Here is a 20,396-nt window from a genome sequence, read left to right on the forward strand (position 1 = left end):
TTGGCCTTACAAGCTGGGTTCATGTAGCCCCCCGATTCTTTTGTGAAGACTGAAGAGAAGAAATTATTTAACACTTCCGCCTTTTCTCTGTCCTCAGTGGCCATATTTCCCTTATCATCTTTTACGGGGCCAATGTGTTCTGGCCTCGCTTTCTTACTGTTTATATACTTAAAGAACTTCTTAGGGTTCTTTTTACTCTCCTCCGCTATATGTCTCTCGTGTTCTATTTTAGCCGCCCTGATTTCGTCTTTACATTTCTTATTACACTCTTTGTAATGCTTAAATGCTGCCAATGACCCCTCAGTCTTGTATTTTTTGAAGGCCTTTTCTTTAGCACTAATATACATTTTTATGTTGGAGTTTAGCCATCCAGGGTTTATTTTTGCTCTTTTAAATTTATTTCCCTTTGGAATGCACTGGCCAATCCCCCTGTTTAGTATGCTCTTGAAGCACTCCCATTTTTCCTCCGTGTTCTTTGTTTCCAGGGTTCTATCCCAATTGATATTTTCTAGCAGCGAGCGCAGCTTTGGGAAATTGGCTCTTTTGAAATTCAGTGTCCTTATATTACCCCTCAGCTTCCTATTACTGTAATTAATACTGAAACTTATTGACCTATGGTCACTGTTTCCTAAGTTGTCCCGTATTTCTATATCCGTGATCAGGTCTGTATCGTTGGTAATCAGTAGGTCAAGTACCGCATTGTTTCTTGTCGGTGCATTCACCATCTGACCCATAAAATTGTCCTGCAAAACATTTAGGAACTGCCTAGCCTTGGCTGAGTGCGCGGTTCCTTCTGCCCAGTCTATATCTGGATAATTAAAGTCCCCCATTATAATGACATTTCCCATCCTTGCTGCCAATTCTATCTGTAAAAGGAGGGCCGCCTCACCCTCCTCCCTCTGGTTGGGGGGTCTATAGCATACGCCCAATATTAACTTCCCCGCCGTGCCATCCCTTTGAAGCTCTACCCATAGGGATTCTGCCTCATCCATAGCTCCATTATTAATATCATCCCTCATATTTACCTGTATGCTGTTCTTAATATACAGACATACCCCTCCCCCTTTTTTACCTTCTCTATCTCTGCGATAAAGGGAATACCCCTGAATGGTCGCCATCCAGTCATGGGAGCTGTCAAACCAAGTCTCAGTTATCCCCACAAAATCTAAGTCCTCCTCAAACATCAGCAGCTCCAGCTCTCCCATCTTGTTGGCCAGGCTTCTGGCATTGGTATATAAGCCACGTAATTTTGATGTTTTTAGGCTGCTCTCTTGATTTTTCCCCGTACCCACCCTGGGTATAGGAGCTCCGAACACCCTACCGCTAATGCCCCCATTTCTTCCCTCTGAAACTTTCTTTCCACTGGCTAATTCTACATCTGTACCCTCCCCCCCATTCCCTAGTTTAAAAGCCCCTCTAACTTTTTGGCCATCCTCGCACCCAGTACGGCTGCACCCACCCCATTTAGGTGCGATCCGTCCCTACCAAAGAGCCGGTGACCGACTGAGAAGACGGCCCAGTTCTCCAGGAACCCGAAACCCTCCTTACTACACCAGCTCCTCAGCCACTCGTTAACTTCCCTAATCTCCCGCTGCCTCTCTGGTGTGGCTCGAGGTACAGGTAGTATTTCGGAAAATACTACCTTGGAGGTCCTAGTCCTCAACTTAGCGCCTAAGTCCCTGAAATCATTTAGGACTCTCCGTCTTCCTCTACCTATGTCATTGGTACCCACGTGTACCATGACAGCTGGGTCTTCCCCAGCCCCACCCAATAATCTGTCCATCCGATCCGCAATGTGCCGAACCCGAGCGCCCGGCAAACAACAGACTGTTCGGCGCACACGGTCTTTGTCACAGATTACACTATCTGCCCTTCTAATAATTGAGTCCCCTACCACCAGCACCTGTCTTTCCTTTCCCTTTCTCCCAGCCTCACTGGAGGAGTTCTTCCCCTGGCAGCTAGGGGCGTCGCTCTGCTCCAGCAATGCTGGTCCCTGACTGGTTTCCCCAACATCACACAACGGGGCGTATCTATTGGGGTGCTCCAGCCCAGGATCAGCCTCCTTGACTTGTTCCCTTCTACCCCTCCTAACTGTCACCCCTCTAGACTGCTCTGATGCCTGCACCTCCGATACTCCGCCCACCTCTGTGCAGGCCCCTGTCTGCACCTGACTGGTACAATCCTGGCTCTCCTCCGGTATGGACATTCGTCTCAGTGTTGCCAGCTGCTTCCCTAGATTCAGGACCTGAGCTTCCAGGGAAGCAACGTGCTCACATTTTGCGCATTTGTATTCGCCCTCGATCACATGTCCGAGGAACGCATACATATTACAAGATGTACACCGAGTCGCATCTCCACACCCGCCGGGCATTGTACCTACTAATCTAATCTAATGGGGATTCAGTAATTTAAGTCTATCCTATGTGGCTATTTCCTAGCTTCCTAACGCTACCTTCTCACCCTCTGGTGTTCCGCTACACTCACTTGACACTCAGTTGCACAACACTCACAATCTCACAGCACGGTCAGTCTCACGACACTCCCAGTCGCACCACCCGGTCAGTCGCACAACACTCCTGTCGCACACACTCACAGTCTCACAGCCCGATTTAGTTGCACCACACTCATAATCGCACAGCCGGTCAGTCGCACAACACTCTCAGTTGCCCAACACTCAGTTGCACAGCCCAGTCAGTCGCACCACACTCACAGTCGCAAGGATACTCACAGTCGCACGGACGCTCACCAGTCGCACGGACGCTCACCAGTCGCAAGGACGCTCACCAGTCGCAAGGACGCTCACCAGACGCAAGGACGCTCACCAGTCGCAAGGACGCTCACCAGTCTCAAAGACACTCACCAGTCGCAAAGACACTCACCAGTCGCAAGGACACTCACCGGTCGCAAGATGCTCACCAGTCGCAAGATGCTCACCAGTCGCAAGGACACTCACCAGTCGCAAGGTGCTCACCAGTCGCAAGATGCTCACCAGTCGCAAAGACACTCACCAGTCGCAAAGACACTCACCAGTCGCAAGACACTCACCAGTCGCAAGGACGCTCACCAGTCGCAAGGACGCTCACCAGTCGCAAGGACACTCACCAGTCGCAAAGACACTCACCAGTCGCAAAGACACTCACCAGTCGCAAGGACACTCACCAGTCGCAAGATGCTCACCAGTCGCAAGATGCTCACCAGTCGCAAAGACACTCACCAGTCGCAAGACACTCACCAGTGGCAAGGACACTCACCAGTGGCAAGGACACTCACCAGTCGCAAGGACACTCACCAGTCGCAAGATGCTCACCAGTCGCAAGGACACTCACCAGTCGCAAGGACACTCACCAGTCGAAAGGACACTCACCAGTCGCTAGATACTTACCAGTCGCAAGGATGCTCACCAGTCGCTAGATACTCACCAGTCGCAAGGATGCTCACCAGTGGTAAGATACTCACCAGTCGCAAGGACACTCCCAGTCGCAAGGATACTCACCAGGTACTCACTGAGCCTCAGTGTTCAACCTCAGTCACCAGTCCTGTGTGTGTCCCTTTAAGCCTGACACTTGCTTAGGCTCCTGCCTCCCTCCTCTGTCACCTGCCGATCAGTCTCCCCTCAGCTCCTCTCCCTTCCAATGTCCAGGTCAGGTATTTTGCGTCTCCTCTGGCCCCCTGCCCTCTCTCTGTCTGCCCGCCCTTGCAGGGGGGGGGGGGGTTACCTCACCTGTAACTGCCCGCACACTACGCTCTCACCTCTGGGGGAGGGGGGGTTCTCGCACCGCTCTTCTCAGGAGAGGGGGGGGGGTTCTCGCACCGCTCGCCGCCGCTCAGGAGGGGGTTTGCACCGCTCGCCGCCGCCGCCGCTCTTCTTAGGAGGGGGGGAGGGGGGGTTCTCGCACCGCTCTTCTCAGGAGAGGGGGGGGGGGTTCTCGCACCGCTCGCCGCCGCCGCCGCTCTTCTTAGGAGGGGGGGGTGATCACACACTCACTCGCTCGCTCGCTCGCTCGCTCGCTCACACACGCTCTCCTCTCACACGTCCGCCTCTGCTCCCGCGCTGCTCAGCCTCTGCTCCCGCACTGCACCAGTCCGCAGCACAGCACCACCTGCAGGCCAGATAATGATAAACAGGGAGGCAGGAGCACTGCCCCCCTTCACATATTATCCCCACAGCACTGCCCCCTTCACTTCCCCCGCACAGCACTGTCCCTTTTACATCACCACCTCCCACACACAGTACTGTCTCCCTTCACATATCCTCGCAGCACTGTCCCCTTCACATGATACCACCCACAGCACTGCCCCCTTCTCATCCCCCCCACAACACTGCCTCCCCTAACATATCTTCACCAAAGTACTGCCCCCTTCACATACCCCTCACAGCCCTTCCCCCTTTACATCCCCCTCACAGCACTGACCCATTCACAGCCCCCCCCACAGCCCTGCCCCCTTTACATCCCCCTTACAGCAGTGTCCCCTTCACATATCTTCACCAAAGCACTGCCCCATTCACATACCCCCCCTCAGCACTGCCCCTTCACATCCCCCACAGCACTGCCCCCTTCACATACCCCCCACAGCACTGCCCTCATCCCCCCACAGCACTGCCCTTTCCACATCCCCCCCACAGCACTGCCCCTTCACATCCCCCACAGCACTGCCCCCTCGCATATCACTGCCAAAGCACTGTCCCCCCTCACATATCACCCTCAAAGCACTGCCCCTTTCACATTCCCCCCACAGCACTGCCCCTTTCACATCCCCCCCAGCACTGCCCCTTTCACATCCCCCCCAGCACTGCCCCTTTCACATCCCCTCACCAGCACTGCCCCTTTCACATACCCCCCACAACATTGCCCCCCTTTACATGTCACTCCTACAGCACTGCCCCTTTCACATCCCCCCCCACAGCACTGCCCCTTCACATAACCCACCGCACAACATTGTCCCCCTTCACATGTCATCCCCCACAGCACTGCCCCTTCACATACCCCCCCCCCCCCCGCAAAATTGTACCCTTCACATCCCCCCACAGCAGTGCCCCTTCACAACCCCCCCACAGCACTGCCCCTTCACATCCCCCCACAGCACTGCCCCCTTCACATACCGCCCCACAGCACTGCCCCTTCACATCCCCCCACAGCACTGCCCCCCCCCTCACATATCACTGCCAAAGCACTGTCCCCCCTCACATATCACCCTCAAAGCACTGCCCCTTTCACACACCCCCCCCCACAGCACTGCCCCTTTCACATACCCCCCACAACATTGTCCCCCTTCACATGTCACTCCTACAGCACTGCCCCTTTCACATACCCCCCACAGCACTGCCCCTTCACATAACCCCCCCCCTCACATTATTGTCCCCCTTCATATGTCACCCCCACAGCACTGCCCCTTCACATACCCCCCCCACAACATTTTCCCCCTTCACGTCACCCCCACAGCACTGCCCCGTTCACATCCCCCCAGCACTGTCTCCTTTCACATATCATCCCCAGTGCACTGCCCCTTCACATCCCCCCACAGCACTGCCCCCTTCACATCCCCCCACAGCAGTGACCCCTTCACATCCCCCCCACAACACTGTCCCCCCTCACATATCTTCCCCAAAGCACTGCCCCTTCACATACCCCCCTCCAGCACTGCCCCCTTCACATACCCCCCTCCAGCACTGCCCCCTTCACATACCCCCCACAGCACTGCCCCTTCACATCCCCCCCACATCACTGACCCCGTCACATCCCCCTCACAACACTGCCCTGTTCACCCCCTCCCCACAGCACTGCCCCTTCACATCCCCTCTACAGCACTGCCCCTTTCACATACCCCCCACAACATTGCCCCCCTTTCATATCACCGCCAAAGCACTGTCCCCCCTCACATATCACCCTCAAAGCACTGATTCTATCACATCCCCCCACAGCACTGCCCCTTTCACATACCCCCCACAACATTGTCCCCCTTCACATGTCACCCCTACAGCACTGCCCCTTTCACATCCCCCCCCACATCACTGCCCCTTCACATAACCCCCCCCTCATAACATTGTCCCTCTTCACATGTCACCCCCACAGCACTGCCCCCTTCACATACCCCCCCACAACATTGTCCCTCTTCACATGTTACCCCCACAGCACTGCCCCTTTCACATCCCCCCAGCACTGTCTCCTTTCACATACCCTCCCCACAGCACTGCCCCTTCACATCCCCCCCACAACACTGCCCCTTCACATCCCCCCACATCACTGCCCTGTTCACCCCCCCCCCCACAGCACTGCCCCTTTTACATCCCCCCACAGCACTGCCCTTTTCACATCCCCCCACAGCACTGCCCCCTTCACATCCCCTCTACAGAACTGCCCCCATCACATCCCCCACAGCACTGCCCCTTTCACATACCCCCCACAACATTGCCCCCCCTCACATATCACCGCCAAAGCACTGTCCCCCCTCACATATCACCCTCAAAGCACTGCCCCTTTCACATCCCCCCCACAGCACTGCCCCTATCACATCCCCCCCACAGCACTGCCCCTTTCACATACCCCCCACAACATTGTCCCCCTTCACATGTCACCCCTACAGCACTGCCCCTTTCACATCCCTCCCACATCACTGCCCCTTCACATAACCCCCCCTCACAACATTGTCCCTCTTCACATGTCACCCCCCCAGCACTGTCTCCTTTCACATATCCTCCCCGCAGCACTGCCCTTTTACATCCCCCCCACAACACTGTCCCCTTCACACCCCCCCACAGCACTGCCCCCTTCACATCCCCCCCACAGCACTGTCCCCTTTACACCCCCCCACAGCATTGCCCCCTTTACATGACCCCTCCCCCCTCCTCCCACACACAGCACTGACCCCCTGTACATGACCCTGCTCCCCATCCTTCACAAGAGGCACAGCAGCACTGGATGGGGAGTGGGAGCTGCCAGGTAAACCTTTCATATTAGCAAGCTGGTGATTGGTTTCTAGGATCGCCTCCTAGCACCCAATCACCTCCTGATTAATGTGAAAAGTTAATTCAGGCAGCTGCCTCTCTCCATGCAATGCTGTTCCAGCCCCCAGTCCAGAATTGTCCCACCTCCCACCATCTGCTCTGCTCTGTTAATGACAGAGGCGGAGGCTGGGGGGGACAAAATTTTCAGCTAAATGGCGTGGTCACGGAGGTATAGATAGAGCAGTAGCTCCAGTCGGACGCGGACCGTAGGTCGCCATTTAGTGATGCCCGCTATAGGAGATACATACTAACGAGACATGCCTCTATGAAGCATACACCATTGAGAATTACATTGAGAATTACCTCTAGGAAGCATACACTAGCCAGACATACCTATAGGAGATATAGGCAGGCAGTGGCAGGACAAGGCCATCTAGAGCCCAGAGTGAACATGCCACACTGCACCGCCCCCCAAGATGTATGAGAATTATGTGTCAGCAAAAATCCCCCCACAAAAACACTGAACACTAATCTGCATGTTTACCGCCAAAGCATAAATTCCCCCTCCTCCCAGTATAAATCTGCCCCCCCTGCTTAAAGCCCCCCTCTCTGCACAAATCTTTACCCCTCCAATCCCCAATATCCCCCACAAAAAAAAACTCCTGGCACAAATCCTCCCACCTACTACTTCAAATCTCCCCCTCCCAGCACAAATTTTTCCCAAATCCCCCCTCCTAGCACAAATCTTCTACCCCCCTACCCCCCTCCCAACACAAATCCCCCTAAATCACCACCTGCCGCTCCCCGAATCTCCCATCCAACACAAATTCCCTCCTCCAATCTCCTTGTGGTGCCCCCCAACCACCACCACCTCACATGATATTACAGGGCCCAGGGCAGCCACCCTTCTTGCTCATCCCTTGTCCCGGCCCTGCCTCTGGGACACATGCATATTTAGTCAGGTTTAAAAAAGACACAAGTCTATCTGGCTCAACCAATAAAACATACACCAGCAAGAAATACCTTTAGGAGATATACACCTGCCAGTAGAACAGCCTTTTCCAACCAGGGTGCCCAGAAACCCTAGGGTGCCTTCAGGTTTCTTCAGGGTTGCCTTGGCTAAATGCCTAAAAATTGCCCAAAAAATGCAGCGGATGGTTGAAGCCTGCCTTTTAATTACACAAAGTCACAGGTTTTCATTGTGCACAATTACAACCTTCCAGCCACCGGAGTCCTAACAACCAATGACTTTGGTTGATCAGGAAAAAGTAGGGCACCTGCACAGCGTCTTTGTTTTTCCCTCCTCTGCCCCTCTCTGTCACCACTGGGGTTACATTAGCTGAGAGAGAGAGAACCTGAGGGAGAAGAGAAACATTACAATATTTGTCAGTAGCAGTGTGCAAAGGTGTATTTGCTTTGGAAGAATAAATCCCCTCTAATGTTTGGGGTCCTAGGTGTGTGGATGTTGTTGTTCTCTGATTTTCTCTATTTTGATCTGTTAAAGCGGAGCGCCACCCAAAAGGGGAAGCTCCACTTGTTTGCTTCCTCCCTCCACCGCTACCACATTTGGCACCTTTCAGGTACCCACTTTCTGGTAAAATCGCTGCAACCATTGTGTGGGTATCTACAAAATGTCCAGACCCTCCTCCTTCCCCCCGCTGCCTTCTGGGAGATACATGGGTCCCAGAAGACAGCAGGACCATTCAGAAAGCGCAGCACGACCTACACATGTGCAGTATGAAGCAGGCTGTGAACCCACAAAGCTTCACTTCCGGTTTCCCTTAGTGAAGATGATGGCGCCTACACCTGGTGTAAATAGACGGATTGGTTTGGGGTGCTGACATAGTGGGATCCCTGGACAGGTAAGTGTCCTTATAATCAAAGTCAGCAGCTACAGTATTTGAAGCTGCTGACTTTTCTTTTTTTTTCCCCAGGCTGGAACTCCACTTTAAATAAACCACTGAAAGTGCTTTATAATATCTGAATGACAAGTGCAAAAAAAAGAAAAAACTTTTCATCCAGCTAGAAATCTTGTGACCTACAACTTTCTGTGCTCTCTTGCTCTGGACTGGTGTCCCTTAGCATTGTATCCTGCTCTTAGCATTGTTTCTTGCTCTTTGTGGACTACAAAACATCTCCCCCATTATGGAGAAAACAGGGAGTTAATATATAGTCCTAATATAATGTTATGTAGCCCTAACACACCTCTTGTCCTAGGGTGACAGCACTCCTCAGTATGGGTGGCACCCTAGGACAGGAAGTATGTTAATGTTAGGATTACCAGATTAAAATAATAAAAAAAAGTTCTTGGGCTTTGATATTCTTTAAATAGATCCTTCCTCTAGATTAGACCTCCCAGCATAGGGGGGAGGAGCCGGCATGCCGCTTCGGTTCCTGACCTGCCGCCTAGCTCCTGTCCCTGCTGCCTCGGATACCGCCTCCAGTACCCCAATGACTGTATATTGCCTCCCTTCCCTTTATCACTGGCTCCGTTCTCAGATAATTTGGCTCTGGTCGGGTGACAGCTGATATGAAATTTCCGCCTGCCCGATTCCAGGGATTCCATGTCCGCTGCGAGAGTGGGTGAGGAGGAGGTGGGGAGATGAAGATGGTGGTGTATGACTTAGGAGTGTACACCGACGAGCTGAAGTTCACTTGAGTATTTGATGCCTGTCTGTCTGTCGGTTTTTGGCGGTAGTGGTACCCCCCCCCCCTGCATATGGGGATGTTTGTGAGCTCAAGCTGCCCCTGCCTCTGATGTCTGTGTTGATTGATTGCTGACTACAGTCTACCTATGAATAGCAGAGTTCAGTTGCCAAAATCCAAAATCCAAGCTTTTAAATGATAATTAAAGCGACAGTGGGACATATTACTATATATTACTTTTTTTTTTTTTGCTCCTCCTGCTTCTTTAGCTTCCTTTATGTTTGGATCTGATCAGGTCCTTAAATGAGGTACTTGCTGAATGGTGAGACCTTTCCATGTTTGTTTTATATAATAAAGTGACATAGATAATCGCAATGCAAATGCAACTTTTATGACACTTCTGTACGTCTTAGATATCAATGACTCTTAAATTATTGTTTGGATTTTGCCTGCTTACATATATATCTACTTGTCTGTATGAACATCCTGGACAATCTTTGAACATTTGCATTGCTTTTGTGCTCTTATGATTAAGTGCAAATTCCATTTAAAGACTGGTCTCTCAATAGATTTTAAGTGGGCCTCAATAGATGTACTAACTATTGACTCTATCAGTCTATGATCCAATAATATAAGTCCAACCTTGAGTATGTCCGGTGCATGGGAGAGTAGGATGAATAATCCCTCTCTACCAGGTGCTGGATTCTACACACATCTGCAAGTTGCCATTTAAAAGGCTTATTTCTGAGTTTTCTTAGCTGATATCCATTCTTCGCCCGTACATCAGACGTACAATCGAGGAATGGATCCATGCAACAATTAAGATCTCCAGCCAGAATTAAGTACCCCTTCTTAAAATGGGACAGTTTATCCAAAATTCCCCTTAGGAATCTTTTATTCCTAAGGAATTTTTGTTTGGACAGTATATATTTGCTAACGTACCATCTAAGCCCTGTAGTTGTCCATTCAGGAAGACGTTTTGACCATACGGATCGACCAGTTTTTCCTTCAGGGAAAACCTCACGTCTTTAGCAAATCCTATAGCAACTCCCTTTGCTCTTTTTATAGGTGAATCCCCGTTGTACCAAGTCGGAAAATATTTTCAGTATATCTTCACATTTGTGTTCTGTGTGAAATAGGTCTCTTGTAGGAAATCAATTTTAACACTGTTATGTCTAAGTTCTTCCCAACAATTTATGTCTTTTAACTGGGGTGTTTAGTCCTCTGATGTTATAAGACAACATTTTCAGGCAGTTCATTTTATTTTATATTACAATAGATTCAGGGAAATAATAGTTCCTAAACTGTGTACTTACATGAACGAAGTTGGAGACGAGGGGAAATTAAGAAAGGAATTGTTGCACGCACATATAACAGTTATCCTTAAAGATGGGAAAGATGCAACTCTCTACTCCAGTTATAGACCAATAGCCTTGTTGAACACGGATTCAAAATTATACGCAAACATTTAAGCAGCTAGTCTGAAAGATCTGATGGCAGAATGGATCCACCCTGATCAAACAGGAATCGTCCCAAGGAGAGAGGGGAAAGATAACGGTATCAGAATGCAATTTTTAATACATAGATCTAAAAACTTGAAAGCTCTGGCCCTCTTGTTGTCTTTCGACGCTGAAAAAGCTTTTGACAGGGTGGATTGGGATTTCATGTTTGAAACCATAAAGAATTTAGGGGTCAGCCCTAAAATGATTTGTTGGACAGGAGCTCTTTATAGGAATCCTACCGCTTTAGTAAGGTTAAATGGTAATCTATCAGTAGGGTTTGAGATGAGTAACGGGACAAGACAGGGATGTCCTTTGTTACCCCTGCTGTTCATCCTATCACTCGAGCCCCTATTGGCCTCAATTAGGAACAATGTAGTTATAATGGGGGTGAAGTTTGGACATGATGAACATAAACTTGCAGCGTACGCAGATGATATTATATTCTATATCAATAACCCTAGAATCTGACTTTCAAATTATTAAACAACTAAGAAGATACAGAGATTTGTCTAACTTTAAGATAAACCCCAAAAAATCCAAAATCTTAAATATTATATTAAATAAAAAAGAAAAACAGATATTACAGAAAGAATTTCCATTTACTTGGACAAAATCTAATCTGAAATATCTTGGGATAAATATAACACTTTTTCCTGAAAACCTTTATTTAGCCAACTATATCCCTATGTTGGAAGAGATAAAATCTAAGAATAAGGAAATCTTGATCTACCCATTATCGTGGATGGGGAGAATTTGTATTTTTAAAATGATAATTTTGCCTAAAATGTTATATAGATTTCAAATGCTCCCTATTGCAATTCCAGCTGCGTACTTTAGAATAATAAAAACAATGGTATCTAAATTCATATAGCAAGGAAAAAAACCTAGGGTGCGATGAGTGACTCTGAGCAGAGATAAGGCTTCAGGGGGCTTAGGGGTACCGGATATAAAAAGATATCACGGATGATTGAGTGGACAAAAAAAGATTAAAAAAAAAGATGGGTAAAGTTAGAAAACTCATTAAACCGAGCACAATTAGATAGGAGCATTTGGATTCCACCAAAGTTCAGAGATATACACGAGGAAACATATGATTTAACAAGATTGCATACAAAACCTGGGATGCCTTTTATAGGCAGGCTGGATGGTTATACAACTCTTTGTTAATCCCATTAGCGGGCACAAATTTGTTTTTACCAGGATTAGAGCACCAATTTGGGGGTGGGTTAGGCGATGTACGGGTAAAAAACATAATACACAAAGGGAAGATTAGGTCACTTCATGATCTTAACACTTTGAGGAAGTTAACAAACACTAAGTAAGTGGAATCACATGCAATTAACACATTAAATAAGATCTTTGCTTCAGCCCCTCAGATCGGAAAATTAGTTGAACCCTATGGAAAAACTCTGTAATCCCTCAACAAAAGTAAGACATGCGTTATCTATGATATACAAGATGCTGACCGATCTGGAGAGCAGGGGGAAACCTCCCTTTATTGGAAATTGGGAGATGGAAATAGAAATTAGTTTGGAGGAACACAAGGTAAAAACTGTGCTGAGAGCCGTACATAGCAACGCTAGAGATGTCAACACCATTGAGTTGAATTAAAGGTGTTTAACAAGATGGTACATTACACCAGCCAGAGCCCATCGGAACCAACTTGAGAATTCCAGTTATTGCTGGAGGGGGTGTCAGGTATTAGGATCAATGCTGAATATATGGTGGGCATGCCCCAAGTTGTCCTGGTTGAAAATACACTCATCAACCAGATCACAGGTCAAGAAGTGAGTGACGATCCCTGGGTCTGCTTGTTAAGATTAACTCATCATTTAAATCCTATAGGAACTAATTTGTCCCAAATCTGCTAAATGCTACGAAAGGTACGATACCAAAGAGATTGCTTGACTCTGACGCCCCCACTGTCAGGGAATGGTGTGAGAGAGTTGAATACATCTATGATATGGAGTTCATGTGTAGTAGAGATGAAGATTATGTTGATAAGTTTACAGAAAAAATTGAAAAAATGTAAAGATTTTAAATTACTAGAGAATATTTAAATATTTGGGAAATCTAGAGATCATAACATCTGGAGGAATACCGGAGTCGCTAAGAAGATAGGAAGGACGTTTTAGAAGCGTGTGATATTTTTAGAAGGGTTGGGCAGTCAGGAATTAAGTGGGGGGGGGGGGGTATAGGATATACTGATTTTCTTTTCTGTTATGTTGTTGGAATATTTGTAATTTGATCGGAAAATTAATAAAAATTAAAATGTAAAAATAAAAGATATTCTTTAAATGTTACTTATTAAACTTTAGTTCAGTGTTTTACATACCATAATACATATTAAAATATTTTCAGCATTCATACCTAAATTCTAAATGTTTTCCAGCCAGTCACATAAACAACGGGTCCTTCCTCTTCTCATGGAGCATTGGGCGCCGCAAAAAAGTGTGCCCACATTCTGTCTTGTGTGCATAATTCAATGCAGCATTCTTCCTGTGGAAGAAGAGTGGTGACCAGTGGGTGAGATAGACTTAGAGGGCAGCACTGTTGTGTGCAGATGACTTGTGATTTTTAAAAAAAATTTATGGAATTAAAGTTTTTTTGTCTCAGCTTCTGAAGATGGAAGTGCTACAATTTAGCTGATCTTGTAAAATCAGACAGAATAATTTGTTTTCTATGCCCACTCTGCTATAAGATTATTTGGAAGCTGTGCTACTGTCTTCTACGTTCTCACCTGTTAATCATTATCATCATCATAAACAATGCATAAAAAAATGCCTATTGAGTCACAGGAAAAAAATCTTTCTTTCTAATTTTGATACGGAGGAGGAGAGGTAACACAGGGATCTGAATTATTTTATTCAGATGTGAATGAATGTTAGCCACAGACCCATACACAGTGAATATTTGTTTTTTTCTTAAACTGCAATGGGAATATGATATTTACTCACCGTAAATGTAAATCTGGAAAGTGAAAGGTCTTCACCTAACATACTTCATCATATATGTTTATGACCAAATTAGAAAGTAAAGAGTTCTGTTCCCAAACCCAGACTTGTGTAGAATTAGGGAACAAATTGTGGTCAATATCGATGGCCTTCCTTCATAGAGCCTTTTACTGTACTCCCTCCCCCCCCCCCCATTTCCTATTAATAAAATAAATAGATATAATCATGAAATTAAACATTTCGTCGTTATTGGTTCTTCCTTCCTCTTTCTTATAAGAAGAAAGTTTACTTATATAATGGAGCAACGTGCAGGTCCATGAATATCAGACTGTTTATGCTCAAGCATTTGTGCCTTTTTCACATATCAAGGCCCGGTGGTTGATGCAGTGCATGTATGTATTTCCTCAAGGCCTATTCCCTGATGGAAGATTTACGATGATTTCTAGTAAATGAAAGGTGCACTCACAATGAGTCAGAGCTTGTGGAGAAGGGAACTCCCATAATTTGTCTTAACAATACCCCCAAGGCCTGACATTGCCATAACATCATGTAATCTACCTCCTCTTCATCTCTCCTAACATTCAATAGGCTGAAACTTTAAAATCACATCATTTCTTTAGACTGGCATGACGTCATCCCAGTGTATCCCAATTGTGTATAGAAATATCGCTTTTTTATCCATACATTTTTTTCATGATAAAGGTATGAAAGTCTGTACATTACCAATGATTAATATTTAGAAATATCATTTTATGTTTAAAATCTTTATTAAATCCCCCAGAGTTGCTAAAAAGGGTGGTTGAACAGAACCCCCAGCCTCCTCACCCACCACCACCACTGTCTGGCCATGCTCCTAGCAAGGCGACCTATTTAATAGGAACAAGCATGGGTTTAGCCCAGCTAAATAAGAAAGAAAAGAGGTGCTTGCCCAAATCTGTGTAAACAAACCCTTCAACGGTAATATAACATAATTAGGATTTTTTCAATATATTTAAATGTCCATACAATCCAAATCCACAAACTAAAACGTGCATGTGAGTCCATTATGAGTGATTCCGATCACCAAGTATACAGTATGGTGCTGAAAAACTACTTCCAGTGCACCAAAACATGCTCCACCACGTGCTGATAAATAATGCACTCCCCGGATCTAATAGATCAACAAGCAATCAGTGAACCTGTAGATGTACAAGCAATCATCCCTACAGCTATTCCTCTCCTCTCTTTGTGGGTCCAGATATTCCTCATGTACCAGAGCAAAAAGAAATCCCAACAATAAGTGACATATTGTGTTATACCGTTCATTTAAAAATCAAGCATAAAAGATTGTGTCTGTATACACTCACATGCCAATCCAAAATAAAGAATGCAAACATATACAGTTCCTTCAGTCCACATAGGAATATCAGCTCCGCTCATGTCCCCTGATCCCGGTGTGCGTTCTACGGACCCAGAAGCTGTACAGGATCAGAAACTGGAAATTACGTTGACTTCTCAGCTTCTATGCATTTCATACAGGTGTTCCGTCAGAATCAACGACCCCTCAGTTAAAGGTAATGGAAGTGACGTCCCCTCACCTGTGCATGCATCCACCGCTACCAGGTTTGCTCATCTGACAGAACACCTAAAGTAAAAAAGAGCGGCAGCGGACATCTTACTACACCAAGCTATGTTTTAAATTTCAGAGTAATTATAGCACTAAACTGATGTATGTTGACATCTGTGATTCTGTTTGGATGTTACATTTTGAAAGAAGCTGGACACCAGCAGTAGGAAGGTGGCAGAGGCCATGTTGGTACACCCAGCACTGCTCAGCGCTAAACCTTTAGGCTTTCAAAATTAAACATCCAAACAGCATCACAGACATCAGTATACTATATTTATATAAATACGCTCACTTTATTGCTAAAATGACTGAAATTCCAGATTTAGCTGGGTGTACTATGATGTCCGCTGTTTCTTCTGACTGCAGGTGTTCTGTCAGATGAGCAAACCTGGTAGCGGTGGAACGCATGTGCAGGTGATGGATTGTCTCTTCCTTTACTGAATCTGTCGGGTCGCCGATTCTGACATAACTCAGGCGTGCGTCTTCAGGAAACGAAGCCAACGCAATTTTGCTGGAGGTATTTATATTAGAACTCTTACCCTGATTGCAGGATGTCCCCCAAGGGCCATTTTCTAGTAGCCTATTCACATGTATATACATTTAAATGGTCTCAACGTTATCCCCTCTTTTTTATGGGGATGTTTCCAGCTATACCAAAATCCAAAGTAATCCTCATTTAAGGAGGCCTCCTGGGGTTTAGCCCAAACTTGGTATCAAACTGAACCTTGAAAGAAGTTGTTACTTCCACCCACTGCTGCCTAATAAACTGCAGCCAGAGTATTCTCTGCCCCCCAGTTACATGTGCAAGGGGTAGAGATGCTTGTGACATCGATGACCTCATATGGCCATGTGATCTTTAAGGACAATGATGTCACTAACATCCCCACCCTTTGTGCAGGTGTAGCTGCAGGCCGGCTAACGCCTTGGCCACAGTTGATTGGCAGCAGCGGATGGGAGTGACAACTTCCTTCCAGGTTCAGTCAGTCCGTACCCAAGTTTGGGCCAAAACCATGTTCATTCTTAAACTCAGCTCAGTTTTGGCCAAATTTGTGCTCATCCTTAGTCTCAGCATTGGAAATTAGCACTGCCATTCAGTACCCTGGGGGGTAATGTACAGCTCCATTCATGATACAAGCATAAGATTAGTTAGTGCTGCAGTGCAGTGTTTGTTTACTAGCAGCTGCAGTTCCATCATACATCCCTGTATTGCTGATTGATTGTTTACCATTGAGTTTATGCATGAACTGTCAGCGCCAGTTGTAAAGTAAACATACACTGTGCCAGAAGATCTATCACAAAATGCTGACTGTAAGCCCTTGAGGGTAAGCCCTTGAGGGGGTTGTGTGATAGATCTTCTGACTCAGGTTGATTTACCAAAGGCAAATAGACTGTACAGCTGCACTTGCAAGTGCAGTTGCCTTCATTTTCCTCAGAGCTTAGTAAATGTGGTGAAGGTCTGCTGATTTCTATCATCCAATCATGCGTGTGTAAATATGTTGTGTTTTTTTTTTTTTTTTTTATAATGCTTGCACCTAATTGGATACTCTATACAAAGTGAAGCTTTACCACATTCACTAAGATCTGGGGAAAATGATTGCAACTGCACTTGCAAAGTACACAGTCTATTTGCCTTCAGTAATCCACACTGTATACTGTATTTCCTAGCAGCTGGAGATCTATCACACAGCTCCCTTGAGCATTAAAAGCACATTTTTACTTCTGTTTGTGCTCCACCCGAAGCTGATGCCCAATTTATGGGCATTCCAATGGGGGACATACAGCACAGCACTGTAGCCATTGCCCCTCTCAAATATTCAGCAGATACTTTTGCCTGTAATCATACTTGAAATCTGTTCATCGAGCTATATTTTGAGTCCAATAGAAACTTTTTTCTAAGTTGTTTTAATGGGGATTTTTGGCCCCCAAAACAATTGCAATGCCTAATTTGCCCAAATGTGATTGAAGAAAAGTACTTTGGACTCCAGCCTGTAGGCATCTATCTAGGTAGTAGCAGAGTTTTGTTTCCCTTATGTCAGAAACCACTGGATTGGAATCATATTCACAGGTTTCGTATGGACAAGTCAGCAAACACAGCCCGCATATTTCTCCTAGTAAAACATTCTTTAAAGTGGTAATAAACTCCTATTGGACACTTGTACCTACAGGTAAGCTTAGAAAAAAGCTTACCTGAAGGTACAAGGAACATCTCCTAATGTGCACCATTTACCAGATACTCAGTGTCTCTGCAGCTGGTGATGTCACTGGTGCATGCACTCTGAAGGAACGCCATTAGTATGAGCTCAGAACTCTCTGCCATGGCCAAAACTCCCTTGAACATGCACGGGAGTGATGTCATCGTGGCTTGGCCATTCAAGTGGGCAGAACTCGGAAAACCGAAAGGAAGACCAGGTGAAGAAGGAAGCCCTGTTAGTGGTAACGCTGCTGGAGGGCTTCATTTTAAGGTAAGTCTTTCATAATTTGCCAGTATGTGGTGCATACTAGCAGCACATTATGCCATTACCTTGCAGAGAGAAGATTTTTCTTTTTTTGTAAAGTGTACAGCTTTAAAGCAACTCTTCCTTAAATAAATGTGGCAGCAAATAAACTAACTGAAAAAGTTTCTTCCGGGACTGTCATTTTCCAGTATCCTCTACTGGGTTCAGTAGTTTCTCCAGCTCACCCTCACACCAATACATTCTCCTGTAGTGATGTGGAGGTGGACAAGAGGAACCAGAGCATGCCACATGGGGCACAATAGATCATCACCTCCTGAAATGGTGATTTCTGGGGGGAAAAAAACATCAGCTCTGTCTTGAATGGAGGAGCATTTCAATGGCAATAGCATCAGAAAAGCTATATTTAGTATTTGCAATCTTCTTATTTCAATCTACATTCTTCATCACATACTTAATTCTGCCACATTTATTTGAAGCTTTCTCTGGGAAAAAATTGTGAAATATTTATCTTATTACTTTCCCCCCTTCCCAGCAGCCAGCACCCTTCTCCACTCTTTACCATTCCTGGTAGGCCCACAGCATCCTCACATACATACAACCACTGGCCTTGCATTCTACATGATGATGTTGGAAAGCTGCAACTGATTGAGTGTTGAGGAGCCACTTAGGGCGACTAGTTATGCAATGGAGATGAAGCCCGTAAAGAGCAAGAAATAATGTAAACATTTTACCATATTTCTAACCCCCTAGATATAAAGAGGAATAAAACCTGTTAGTTAAGGGAAAGAAGGGTGGCGTAATTTTCACAAATGTCCGGAGTTTAGCTAAAGCGGAACTGAGCTCTGAAAGCTGTTCCCATTTTAAGGTAGGAAAAGGACATAGGACTAAACTAGTCACAAGCATTGTCTGTAGTCTCCCCACAGCTAACCCCTTTTCCATTACTAATCCACTTATTTTTCCACACTGCATCTCTGTGTGTAGGTGGCCATCTAGGCAGTGGCAGATTTTGCTTCCTCATGTCAGAACCTCATTTGAAAAAAAACAGGGAGCAACACAATAGAGACATCGCCAAATCTCACTTCTAGTCTACTCTGATTAGCAGACAGATGCAACAGTGCCTTAGAATTCACACTGCAGATATAAAACTATGGGGCTGTAATCACAGGAGTGCCTAGGCACCCTCACATACAGATAAGTCCACTTGCTTTTTTTTCAGTAGGAATTCTAGACAAAAAGGTAAATCTTTCAGGGTTGTGCTTGGACACAATCACCATTTCAAACTGTTCTCTATAACAGCAAATTTTCACTTAATGCCATACATTTTCTAATTATTTTCATTATAAAAAAACTCTTTTACTTAAGTAGAGCTGTTCCTATGTGAGAGAGAGAGAATCCTAACTTTTGCTTCATTTTGTAATTTCTAGCAATGAATCTGTTGTATTTTGTACTTGTATGCTAACAACAATTCATTTTACAAGAGTTCAAACAAAACAACAAAAGTTGTAAGTACAGAGATTACAAGAATTGTCTATTCTGCAAACACCGCTCAAGTCATCAGTAGTCAGAGAGCAGCGATAAACGATCCTTTTGTGCCCCCATACAAAGTGGCACATTCAAGAGTGAAGTGTTTCCTCCTCTCCCCATTCACAGCCAATCTTCTATTATTCATTCTCTGTAAATAAAACCACTCATGTACACTATTGTGTATTATATATCAGGATTATGCCATTTATTGTACAAAGGTGTGTATCATCCACAGGGGAGATTTATGCTCCAGGGAATTGACTGAGGCAGAATAATAATGAATTTTTCCAGCGATAGTGAAGAACTTTGCCCAATCCCACTGGAATTACACATTTTAAATATCCTATTATATGAGTAAAACAGATGTCTTATCCTAGTGACAGAATAAGCAATTATAGGCTTTGGAAGTACTCTAGACTTCAACTAGACTTCAATCTTGACAGAAGTTCAAAGGTACCAAAAGCATCAAACTATCGGTCCTCTAAGCCAGAACTGTTTTAGAGACAGTGGGGATTTACTAAAACCGGAGTGTGCAAAATCTGGTGTAGCTGTGCATGGTAGTCAATCAGCTTCTAACTTTAGGTTGTTCAGTTAAGCATTGGCAATAAATCCTGGAAGCTGATTGGTTTCTATGCAGAGCCGAACCAGATATATATATATATATATATATATATATATATATATATATATATATATATATATATATATATATACAGTATCTAACAGAAGTGAGTACAATCCCTCACATTTTTGTAAATATTTTAT

The sequence above is a fragment of the Pelophylax lessonae genome (genome assembly GCF_965119305.1).
Source record: "Pelophylax lessonae genome assembly, chromosome: 3".
Taxonomy (NCBI): Eukaryota; Metazoa; Chordata; class Amphibia; order Anura; family Ranidae; genus Pelophylax; species Pelophylax lessonae.